This window comes from Mustela nivalis, assembly GCF_964662115.1.
Source record: "Mustela nivalis genome assembly, chromosome: X".
Lineage (NCBI taxonomy): Eukaryota > Metazoa > Chordata > Mammalia > Carnivora > Mustelidae > Mustela > Mustela nivalis.
This window is the reverse complement of record NC_139040.1, coordinates 771929-784887: the sequence shown is the minus strand read 5'-3', so window position 1 is coordinate 784887 and position 12959 is coordinate 771929.

Sequence of the window (12959 nt, the reverse complement as noted above, 5' to 3'; positions counted from 1 at the left end):
CTGCGGGCCCCGAATGTTGCGAAAATGCCTTTAAGGCTCTTTGGACTGCAGGTACCCTGTGATTTACGTTGCTGTCAGCGAGTCAGTGATGAAAGGCCTGATTGCTCCCAACGGCAAGCTCTTTCTCCTTGTCTCGGGCCACATCTCCTACAGCTAATGCCACAAAAATTTTGAGGGAACAGGGGAAGCCAAGGGAACCTACATTCCTTAGCATCCTAAAGCCTTGGTGGTGGTAGAGCAGGAGTCCTGTTGAGGGAAGGGTTAGGGTTAGGGTTAGTTGGTTTCAGAACAAAACAAACTCCTCCTGCGCTTACAGGGCTCCAGCTGTCCCCACGCACACATCTGATGAAAACCTGGCCTCCTCTACCGCGAGCTAGGAACCTCACAGTGTTATCAGCACTTTGTTCCTCCACATACAATCTTTGGACCTTCCAGCAACTCATAGCCAAAAGGAAAAAGTCCGAGGGCAAGAGTTACAGCCGCATCACCCTGTTTTCTCCGAAAGGAGGCTGAGATCCCATGATTGATGGCGCCCTCCCCCACCATGAGCCCAAAGGCACCGTAGAAAGCTGAGAGAGACAGAGACACAGCAGAAAAGGAAAGAAGCAACCCCGGCACAGGGACGCGTTAAGTGAGCAGTAGAACAGAGTACAGAACACGGAAGCACACCGCACAGGTGCAGAACTGCTACGTGATACAGCCAGGAGGGTAGGTGACTCTACAAAGACTTTCATTAACTGAAGCTGGAAAATGCTTGCTTACTTTGGAAGACATAAAATACGAAACCTTTCCCTGCCATATGCAAAAAAAAACAAAAAAACAAAAAACAAACCCCATCTATTCCAGATGGATTAAGAACTTAAATGTCAAAAATACACTTAAATGTCAAAAAGCTCTTGAAAGAAAACACCAGCAAACAACTTTTTTTTTCAGTGTTCCAAAAGTCATTGTTTATGCACCACTTTTACTTTGGAGGATAGAAAAAGATTCCTTGGGGCACCTGGGTGGCTCAGTCCTTAAGCCTGTGCCTTCTGCTCAGGTCATGATCCCAGAGTCCTGGGATCGAGCCCCACATGGGGCTCCTTGCTGAGCAGGGAGCCTGCTTCTCCCTCTTCCACTCCCCCTACTTCTGTTCCCTCTCTAGGTGTCTCTCTGTCAAATAAATAAAATCTTTTTTAAAAAAAGAAAAAGTTTTCTTTACAAAACAATGCAGGAAAACCACCGAGTATATGGAATATTGATAAAGTTGGCTTTGTTAACATTAGGAAATCTTACTTACCAAAAGACAAAGTCAAAAGCAAAAAAAAAAAACACACATGCGTTGGGAGAAAATATTCTTAACATACACAAATGACAAAGGATTCCTGTTATAAATATACAAAGGATTATAAATTACTAAATTTTAAAAGTCCAGTAGAGAAATGGGTAAAAAAATGACTAAATAACTCACATATGGAGAAATAAACATAGGAACAGATGTTCAACTTCATTAGTGACCAGGAAAATGCAAATCAAGACCACAATGAAATACTACTATAAACCCACCCAGTTATCAAAATTTAAAAAGACTTAAAATATCAACTGTGAGAGACAATGTGAGTCCATATGAGTTCACACATCTACCCTCCTACCCAGCCATTCTACTCCTACATATATATATCCAAGAGAAATTTTTGAATATGTACAACAAAGAACGTGGACAACAAAGCTCATGAAAATGGTTTTGTTCATAGCAAAAGCCTGTGAACAACTCAAATGCCCATCAACCGTGGCATACTCACACAATGCAGTATGAACGAGCTAAGAAGAAAACAAATCAGAAATACACAAATACATAAAGTACAGAAAAATCCCTCCTACACCCTTCCCAATACGCAGAGGGAACAGCCTTACCCACTTTGGAATATTGGGTTTCCAGACCTTCCTCTGTGCGCAGAGAAATGTATTCAGAACTACAGTCTAGGTACAGAAACCGCAGAACACATGGCCTTGCTTCTTCTGAGCCAAACCATTCTTCCTTTTTCCCAATTCCCGATGAAGCAGGCCTCCTCTGAGGGCTGGCCCAAGACAAGATAAAATTCACCCACTTAGAGTGAACAATTCAGGGAGGCCTGGGTGGCTCAGTTGGTGAAGCGTCTGCCTTGGGCTTGGGTCATGATCCCGTGGTCCTGGGATCAAGTCCCCAGTCAGCCTCCTTGCTCAGCAGGGAGCCTGCTTCTCCCTCTCCCTCTCCCTCTGCCTCTCTCTCCTGCTCATGGTCTTCTTCTCTCTCTCGCAAATAAATAAATAAAAATAAAATCTTTTTAAAAAGTGAACAATTCAATGACTTTTAGCATAATCACAGAGTTGTACGGCCATCACCACTCTCATTCCAGAACACTGTCATCACTCCAAATGAAGCCATCATTTCAGTCACTGCCCAGTCCTGTGGTCTTGAGTCCCTGGCAAACACTCACCCATTTTCTGCAGGACTAACTGAGTCTACCACAAAGGGCTCAACACAAATTCTCCCTTGAGAATTGATAAGCATAGTTCAGTCCTTGTAGCTCACAGTAAAATAAAATAAATAAAATAAAATACTACATAAAATCAAAAAACAAGGACCCAAGGGTGAGATCCAGCAGAACAACAGATAACCAAATTGGACCAAAACCTTCAGATATTTGAACTCAAGATTAGCTTAATGTTAGAAAATTTATTAACCCAGGAGAGCCTGGGTGGTTCAGTGGTTGGGTGTCCAAGTCTTGATTTTGGTTCAAGCCAGAGAGTCCCTCTCCTTCTGCCCCGCACCCTTCTCTCTGTCTAAAGAAATAAAATCTTTTTAAAAAAAGAAAATTTGGGGGATCCTGAGTGGCTCAGTGGATTACGTGCCTTCAGCTCAGGTGACAATCCCAGGGTCCAGGGATCCAGCTCCTGAGTTGCTCCCCCTGCTTATGCTCTCTCTCTCAAGTAAATAAATAAAAAATATGTTAAAAAAGAAAAAGAAAATGCATTAATCCAAATTAACTGCATTAACATATTAATGGGAAAATCCTATTATCTCAATAGATGAAAAATATTTAATTTTTTTAAAGATTTTATTTATTTATTTGACAGAGAGAGATCACAAGTAGACAGAGAGGCAGGCAGAGAGAGAGAGGGAAGCAGGCTCCCTGCTGAGCAGAGAGCCCGATACGGGACTTGATCCCAGGACCCTGAGATCATGACCTGAGCTGAAGGCAGTGACTTAACCCACTGAGCCACCCAGGCACCCGAAAAATATTTGAATTTTTTTCAAAGATTTTATTTATTTGACAGAAAGAGAGAGAGAGAGAGAGAGTGTGAGCACCTGTATAAGGTAAGGTAAAAGTAAAATTATTATAAAGGTACAAATATTGGAAAAGAAGAAACAAAATTGTCACTAACAGCAGATATTGTATTATCTTTATAAACTAAAAAATCTATCAATAACTTATTAAAATCAAAAAGTGCTAAGTGTAAGTCTATTGATATAATCTTTTTTTATTTTTTTATTTTTAAAAAAGATTTTATTTATTTATTTGAGAGAGAGAAAGAGAGAGGGAGACCCCAGAGGGATAAGCAGACTCCCCGCTGAGCAGAGAGCCCGATGACGATGATGCGGGGCTCGATCCCAGGTCCTGGGATCATGACCTGAGCCGAAGGCAGACACTTCACCCACTGAACCACCCAGGTGCCCCCTGATAGCTTTTTAAATACCGAAATTGATTATATTTCTACATACCAACAACACACAGAGAATACAATTTTTCAAAGATACCATTCAGTGTAACGTCTAAAACAATAAAATACTTAGAAATAAATGTGACTCTACATACTGTGGAGACAGAATTATAACATTCTGTTGGAATCCACTACAGAAGAGCTCAGAAATAGAGATAAGTCATCGTCATGGTTTGGAAGACTCAGCCGGCCTATAGATTCTGTGGCACTGGCCGTACTGGAAATGGATCTTACCAAAATAGAAGCTGAGGCCGGTTGGAAGTGAAGGCAAACACTTTATCCAAACTACTGCTCTCAGAAGACCTTCAGAGAGAGTGACCCCTTGAGCAAAATTTAGCTAAAGTTGTTCTCGAGGCATAGCTCAGGGTGGAAAAGTGCCCCACTTGTTCCCCATTGGCCTCTAGCGGGCACAGAGAAGGGATGGTCACACAGTCTTTTCCTGGGTGGCCCATTCCAGTTCAGGGTGCTCATTGCTCAGAATCTGGGTTTGCTCCTTGGAATTTATTGCAATTATCTGTTTTTCTCAGTTCCTAGAACTGCCTTTAGGCACAGAATTCCAGGTCAAAGTTCATGAATGGAAAAGTATAGCTTCACACAATGTTAAAAAAATGAAATTGGGGCTGCTTGGGTGGCTCCGTTGGTTAAGCGTCTGTCTTCAGCTCAAGTCATGATCCCGGGGTCCTGGGATCAAGCCCTGCGTGGAGCTCTATGTTCAAAGAGGAGCCTGCTTCTCCCTCTGCCTCTGCCTGATGCTCCCGCTGCTTATGCTCTCTCTCTCTCTCTCTGTTAAATAAATAAAACCTTAAAAAATAAATAAAATAAAATACAATTGGACTCTACCTCACACCATATAAAACTTAGTTTGAATAGCTTAAGGACTTAAAAGTGAAAGGTAAAAGCACAAAACTTTTAGAAGGCAATGTAGGAGACTTCTTTTATGACACTGGGGTAAAAAAGGATTTCTTAGAAAAGTGATTGCCAAATTTGACCACTTTAAAGTAAGTATGTCTCTTCTTCAAAATACATCTTATCAAGAGTGAAAATGCAATCCTCGAACTGGAAGAAGGTATTTTCCACATCAATAGTGTTCAAAACAATGGTATACAGAATATGTAAAGAGTTCCTACAGAAGAATGAATAAAACTACACATTAGAAAAGTGGGCAAAATTCATTCATAGGAATTTCATAGAAGAGAAAGACAAATGACCAAAAAAAAAAAACCACATGAAAAGGTCTTCGGTCTCATGGATTTTCAGGGAAATACAAAGAAAACAACAGGGTGTAAATTCTCATGGGCCAGACTGGCAAGCAATGAAAAGACCTAAGACATTTCCTGTTCTCAAGTGGGCGGGACACTGGGGCGTTCCTCCCTCCTGGTGGGAGGAGTGCAAATCTGTTCAGTCACTTGAGGGAAGCCAGCACTGACCTTGGTGTGGGGCGTGCACTTACCCCTTGACCCAGCAAGTCAATCCCAGGACACAGTCTGTAGGGAAGCTCTCGTTCGTGTGCACCGTGAGACACGTAATAATGCCTATAGAAGCTTTATGGAGAAGAGAAAACCAACCAACCAACCCGGAAACAGTAGAAATGTCCTTGTACACTTGATGGTCTGAATAAGGAGAACGCTTTCCAAGTATCAAGCTGGGAGGATCTCAGAACATAAAGCAAGTAAAGAAAGAAAACCACAGAACACATACATATGATGGAGGTTTTATAAAGTTTAGAAACAAGCAAGGCTCTGGTGTTAGAAGGTGGGACAGGGTTTGCCCTGGGGTGGGGGGAGGCGGACTACGGATTTGTTCACTTGGTCCATTTGTTCCCCATTGGCCTCTAGGGCAGCCCATGGTCTTTGGGTCTGATCATGCTCTCAGCAGCCTGTTGGTCTTACCCAAGTTCCCCTCTGGCCTGCGGTGTGGCTGCGGGCCCACAGCTCCCTAGATCTCATCTCAGCATCAATTAGAATAGCATTTTGGTCTTTCTTTCTCTTTGCATTTTCCATGTAGCAAATTCTTACCTTCCAGTAGTTTGCCTCAGCTCAGTGAATGATGACTCCCTCCCTTCACTGGCTCGGGCTACAGGCCTGTGAGGCATCCTTGAAGTCTTACTCTCCCCCACACTCATCCAACTTAGAATCAGATCCTGCCAGGCTCTCCCGTCACAATGACTCCAGAATCGGCTGCTCCCCACCAGGTTCAAGCGAAGTTGTCACCCGACTAGCCTCCAGCCCCTGTCCCTGCTCCCCTATATTCTCAACTTGCTCCATGGGGAGCCTGCTGCTCCCTCTGCCTACTGCTCCCCCGCTTGTGCTCTCTCTCCCTGACAAATAAAATCTTAAACAAAGCAATGTTTATTTTTGTGTACTAGGATTACAGGTATTTTCTTCTTTCAGTATTTTGTGAAAATTTTCTTGTAATAAATACATAATACTCTTATAATCAAAACAGTAATAAGGCTATTCCCATTTTTTGACTACAAGTTTTAAAGGTGAAAATAAAGGCAAAGATAGTTTAACATGGAAGATCATTTAATTTTAATTCATGGGTACTTCCTCATTGTAAGCAAATAGCGTATTCTGCCCAGCTGAATCTTCCGGAACTTCACTGGCCTGGGTCACCTACGACAATACTAGGAAAAGAAGCAAAATCGATGAACTAAGTGGTCTGGATTGCATCGAGGTACTTTGTAGTTCCCTTTTCCAACATATGATTTTAGACAACATCTCCTTTTAATATGAACCATGTGATTTCATTCAGACAAAATGCTTTGATGACTTGAGAAAATAAGAGTATGAATGTTTCTAGCATTATATAGTTGGGATTGGAGGTAGATGTAGAACTATGGTTAGGTAGCTTTTCTTCTTTTGTTTTTATTGAGTGATTAATATTTTAAAATTTATTTTAAGCAATCAGTACACCCAACATGGGACTTGAACTCATGACCCCAAGATCAAGGGTCATATGGTCCATTGGGTAAGCCACCCAGGTGCCCCTCTTCTTTTGTTTTTACAGTATGTTTTGGGGACACCTGGGTGGCTCAGTCAGTTAAGTGTCTGACTCTTGGTTTTGGCTCAGGTCACGATCTCATGGGTTGTGGGATTGAGCCCCACATTCGGCCCCATGCTCAGAGTCTGATTGAACATTCTCTCTCTCCCTTTCCCTCTGCCCCTCCACTTGCACTCTCTCTCAAATAAACACATCTTTTAGGAAAATCAAGTATTTGCTTAAAAACTTAATAACCAAACAACACAGTTTGTTCTGAAAAGATTGGGAAGCACAGTTAAATGAAAATCAATAATGACAATAGTAATAATAATTAGAACCACCCATTTACCACCACAAGGAGATAACCAATGTCTAATATTTTGGTTAGATCCTTAAAAGCTTTTTAGCCTGTACATAGAGTTTTTTAAAAAGATTTTATTTATTTATTTGACAGAGAGAGATCACAGGTAGGCAGAGACGCAGGCAGAGAGAGAGGAGGAAGCAGGCTCCCTGCTGAGCAGAGAGCCCAATGCAGGGCTCGATCCCAGGACCCTGGGATCATGACCGGAGCTGAAGGTGGAGGCTTTAACCCACTGAGCCACCCAGGCACCCCTACATGTAGTTTTTTTTTAATTAGTTTTTTTGTTTGTTTTTAAGTAGGCTCCATGCTAGTGGAGACAGGGCTTGAGCTCACTCCCCAGAGATGCAGACACAGACTGACATCAACAGTCTGATGCTTAGCGGACTGAGCTACCCAGGTGACTCTAGTTTCTGGTAACAAATTAGTTTCAGTTGTATATCCTCTCTTATAATCTGCGTTTTCGCACTCAGTATTTCATGAACAGGATTCCATGGAATTATCCTCTACAACAACTTTTTGGTGACCATATAGTACTCATTGTATGAACATTCGGTGCTTTCGTTAACTAGCCAGTGACCGAATAAGTTTTATGTATTTTTTTCAATATTATAAACCATACTAAAAACTCCTTATACACGTTTCTTTGCATACTTGTTAGCTGCAGTCAGCGTCCGTGATCGCCACCAGCACTCTGGGAGATGAAGAAGGCTTCCATGTTGATTTCCTCAGGCAACAAAGCAGCTAGTGCTGTATCAGCCCGGATAGAGGGTAAGAGGCACAGAGAAACTCTTCCCAGTCAATACAGTGAAATGTATTTTTTTAAATGATTCTCTTTATTTGAGACAGAGAGAGCATGAGTAGTGGGGAGGGACAGTGGCAGAGGCTGAGCAGGGAGCCAGATTCGGGACTTGATCTCAGGACCTCGAGATCATGACCTGAGCCAAAGGCAGACACTTCACAACTGAACCACCCAGGCACCTCACTGAAATGTATTTTTAAATCTCTAGGGCAGCCCATGGTCTTTGGGTCCGATCATGCTCTCAGCAGCCTGTGGTCTTACCCAAGTTCCCCTCTGGCCTGCGGTGTGGCTGCGGGCCCACAGCTCCCTAGATCTCATCTCAGCATCAATTAGAATAGCATTTTGGTCTTTCTTTCTCTTTGCATTTTCCATGTAGCAAATTCTTACCTTCCAGCAGTTTGCCTCAGCTCAGTGAATGATGACTCCCTCCCGTATTATTGGGGCACCAGCCTGGCTCACTTGGTGGGACATGCAACTCCTGATCTCGGGGTTGTGACTTTAAACCCCACATTGGGGGTACAGATTACTTAAAAATAAAATCGTTTTAAAAATCCAGTATTATTGAGAGTCTGCTATGTGCCCAGTATCAAGTGCCAATTTTTCCTGGGATTTTATGTGCCCTTTATGACTATAGACTCAGACCCGCCTTTATTACTGTAACACTTAAAAATTATACCTCGAAGTGTTCTTTTCCTGTTGTGTGATTTCAGTCTCTTCTACAAGGTGGTTATTTCGTGCCCCCTGCATCTATCAGTTTTCCCTTTAATACCACTTTCCCTAAGGTATTTTTAATAACTAAATAAGGTTTTTAAATAAATTAAGTCTATTTATTTCTAAATGCTGTCTTCCCTATCTCCTTCTTTCGTTTTACTCCATCTTGCCTTTCCTCTTGCCCTCACTGTCTGCACTGGTGTGTCTCGCCCCACCTAGCTTGCTTGTCCCCAGCAAGGGCTTCTATGGCTCTTCTCGCCAGGTTGAGGCATCGACTTCAAAGAAGGAAGTCTTTCCTTGGGCGTTTTGTGGGTTTTATCTCCCCCGAAGTCCTCCTGAGGCTTCTGAGGCGGGAGTTTGAGTCACAGCAAGGAGAGATTCAGAATCAGATAGCTCTCCACTTGTGTCCCGCCTTCTCTTGTTGGGCAATGTGGCCTTTCTCTGATACCCGCTTCATTTTTCCTGCCCTGTGTGGGGTACAGCCACCCTGTAGGGCACACGGACACTCACCGCTCAGGCTCCCCCTTGTGAGCAGCCTGATTTCTCTGGCTGCTGGGAGTGTCGTCCACACCCAGCCTCTATCAAGTGGCAGCCATTTCAGGGGTACCTGGGGGGCTCAGTCGGTGAAGTGTCCGATTCTCGATTTCGGCTCAGGTCGTGAGCTCAGGGTCCTGGGATGGAGCCCCCGCATTGGGCTCCATGCTGGGTGTGGAGCCCGCTTGAGTTTCTCTTGCTCTCCCTCTCCTGCTGCCCTGCCCTCCCCTGTTCTCGTGTGCTTGCTCTCAAAAAAAAAAATTGTTTTTTTACCCTTTTTAGGCTAACGGGGACAGCTCTGATGGGGTCAACCAAGGCTTTGCTGGGCTTGCAAAACAGTGTGACCTTTCCCTTCCTGTCACTACGCTCCCCAGGTGTTGGCCCCTGACAGTACCCTGAACACAGCACTCCTGTCTCACAACCGTGGACTCATGGCACAACTTTATCATGAGACTAAAATCCTATTTATCACTGTACCCAGCTCAAAGTCCAGAGTACCTGGGTGAGGCTTGCTTCTCTCCAATCTGGGTGCAGCTGCTCTTGGTCTGAGTAATGTATTAAGTAAAACAAGTTATCTGCGGCTCTCCACACACCCAGTACAAGGACGGAGCAGGAGGAGTATACCCACCATGAACAGTCCCATTTGGAGAAAGGAATATGGGAGACACACAGCAGCCGTTTGCTCTGTAAGTGCTTCTCTAGTCCTGCTGGGCACACATACTGATTAGGCCCGAGCCGCTTTGTAGGAGAAGCTCTGTGGCCTGCTGCCCACCTTCTGGGAGGTTCTTCCCAGCCATTATTCTCTGGGCCTGGAAGATGCCATCCTAGGAAACTTCGAGGCCTATATCCTTCTCATGGAAGACCAGAGGTCCAAGTCTTGTTTTAAAACTCATTTAATTCTGGCTCATGGTTTCTTAGGTAAGAAGCTTCTCTCAAAAAGTCACCTGACATCTGTTTGGCTCTGACCGGTTCTGTGGGTCAGCAACCATACCCAAGGTCGTTTCCTAGATGAGGTTCTTGGTCCCATGATCATCTGAGATTATCAGGAGTCTTAGGTGGGGATGCCACACCCTTAGCTGATCTTTGCCCTCAGTCACTTTATTAGGCTGTGCAGTTCTAACAACCCTTGAGCATACTTCCATGGGTTCCCCACTCAGACTCTGTCTCCCACCCTAACACTGACCCACCAGACAGTTCTTCTGTTGTCTCATTCCTCTGTCTCACTAGCAACCAGGGCAGAGACAGGCAAGTAGTCATCTCTCAGTAAATTCTGATTGGATTAATAAAATTAAGGTTTTTCTACTTATCTTTATTTTGTTAACTATTTCAAGGATCTCTTAGATTTCATATGATTTATATAAATATTGTGACAAATTTTGAATTTCTGGCCCTGGAAAACATAGTTAATTGTATATTTTCCATGTATAATTCCTAAACCAAAGGGAAAGATAGTTAGGAGTAAATGAAGTTAGTAGAAAAAAAAAAAAGTCAGTTGGAAACACTGGTTATTGAATGTCACCTGTAAGTTGTTCCTAATGGATGGAGTGGGCTGGATAAAACAACCATGACATTCCTTAAAACTTACCCTTAATTATAGATGTATAGGATGGTGGGGAGCTTGATTGTTCTGTCTCTCCCTCAGGGTCCCCTCTCCCTCCCTCTCCTCATCCCGCAGCAGCTTACGTGAGGCAGCAGAGGACCCCCATGACGGCTATGGCAGGAAGAAAAGCAAAAACAGCAGCTGGAGGCACAGAGCTCCTGATGCGATCCCACAAGTAATCTCTGAAGTTGCTAAGCCAGAACCTGTGGTGTTCTGCAGAAAAAAGCACGGATGTCCAATGAGGAGAGATCAAGTACTTGAGAAGGCTGTGATGGGAACCCTGATCCAAGTTCAAGTCATTTTCCCAGATATCATGCTCTTATAGTTGCCCAGAGCCCATATTCTTTCTTTCTTTATTTATCTGACACAGAGAGGGAGAGCACAAGCATGGGGGGGGGGGCAGCAGAGGGAGAGAGAAGCAGGCTTCCCGCCAAGCATGGAGCCCAATGTGGGACTGGATCCCAGGACCCTGGGATCATGACACAAGCCAAAGGCAGATGCCCAACCGACTGAGCCACCCAGGCACCCCCAGAGCCTATACTCTTAACTACTTTGTGGTGATGCCTCTAAGTCATTCATGGGATTTGCATTTAAAAAAGGTACTCTCAGATGGATATCATCTTTGCCTCCTTGTACGAAACCCCTCCTCCCAAACAACTGGAATTATCCCTTTGTCCTCAGGGAGCCTTTGTCATATCTCACAGAAGACCAGTGTCTCTGGGTTTGGCCATCTGTGAACTCCTACTCAACATCCTTCTGTGAAGCAGTTGCTGGGTTAGGGCTTATTGATCTAAATTGACCAAACCAGAATAGTCTTCTTTACTATGAACTCTATTTATCTTTTCTTTTCTTGGCTGTTTTTAAAGATTTATTTATTGGGATGCCTGGGGGGCTCAGTCAGTGAAGCATCTGCCTTTGGCTCAGGTCACAATTCCAGGGTCCTGGGATGGAGCCCATGTGGGGCTCCCTGCTCAGCAGAGAGCCTGCTTCTCCCTCTCCCTCGGCCCCTCCTCCTGCTTGTGCTCTCTCACACTGTCAAATAAATCAATAAAATCAATATTGATTTATTTGAGAGAGAATGAGAGACAGCATGAGCTGGAGGGAGGGGCAGAGGCAAAGAGAGAGAATCCCAAGCAGACTCCCCACCAAGCATGGAGCCCAATGAGGGGCTTGATGCCAGGACCCTGAGATCATGACCTGAGCCAAAATCAAGAGTCAGCCATGTAACTGCCTGAGGAACCCAGGAGCCCCTGTGAACACTAATTTTTCACCAATACAAAATCAGCTTTTCCTGACCTGAGACCTGAGTCTTATGTCCGACAAAGATAAGAGGAACATTGATCCTAATAGCAAACAAACCTCTTGAGCGTGGTTTTGACCCTGCTTTGTCTTGCATCCCAATAGCAGATGAAAGTGGTGTCGAGGAAGCAGCGGTCTCCACCAACACACAGCTCAAGGAACTCAGCAGAAACACAATGTTCAGCACCTTCCAGGGCTCCATGAATTCTCTGTAGAGACACTCAGCTGTACTCCTGGCTCATCCAGCCAAAGGGAGATGTCCTTTTCCTTGGCTCTTTCCAAAGCAGCTTTGTCTGAAAAGTGAGAAAATGGTGAGGTTTTGTTTTTGTTTTTTAGAGAGAGTGAGCAGCAGGGGAGGGGCAAAGAGAGAGGGAAAGAGAGAGAGAGAGAGATCTCAAGCAGACTCCACAGTGAGTGCAGAGCCCAACGTGAGGCTCTGTCTCACGACCCTCAGATCATGACCTGAGCTGATATTAAGAGTTGGACACTTGTGGGGGCATCATGTTGCCTGATTTCAAGCTTGGGATCACCAAGACAGCATGGGCTGGCACAAAAACAGACACATAGACCAATGGAACAGAATAGAGAGCCCATATATGGAGCCTTAATTCTATGGTCAACCAATCTTTGACATTCAGGAATGACTACCCAATTGGGAAAAAAAAAATTCTCTCCAATAGACGGTGCTGAGAAACTGGACAGCTATATATAGAAGAATGCAACTGGACCATTCTACTACACCACACACAAAGATGAACTCTAAATGGATGAAAGACCTCAACATGAGACAGGAAGCCATCAAAACCCTAGGGGAGAGCACAGGCAGCAACCTCTTTGACATGGGCCACAACAACTTCTTTCAAGACACGTCTCCAATGGCAAAGGAAACAAAAGCGAAAATGAACTTTTGGGACTTCATCAAGATCAAAAGC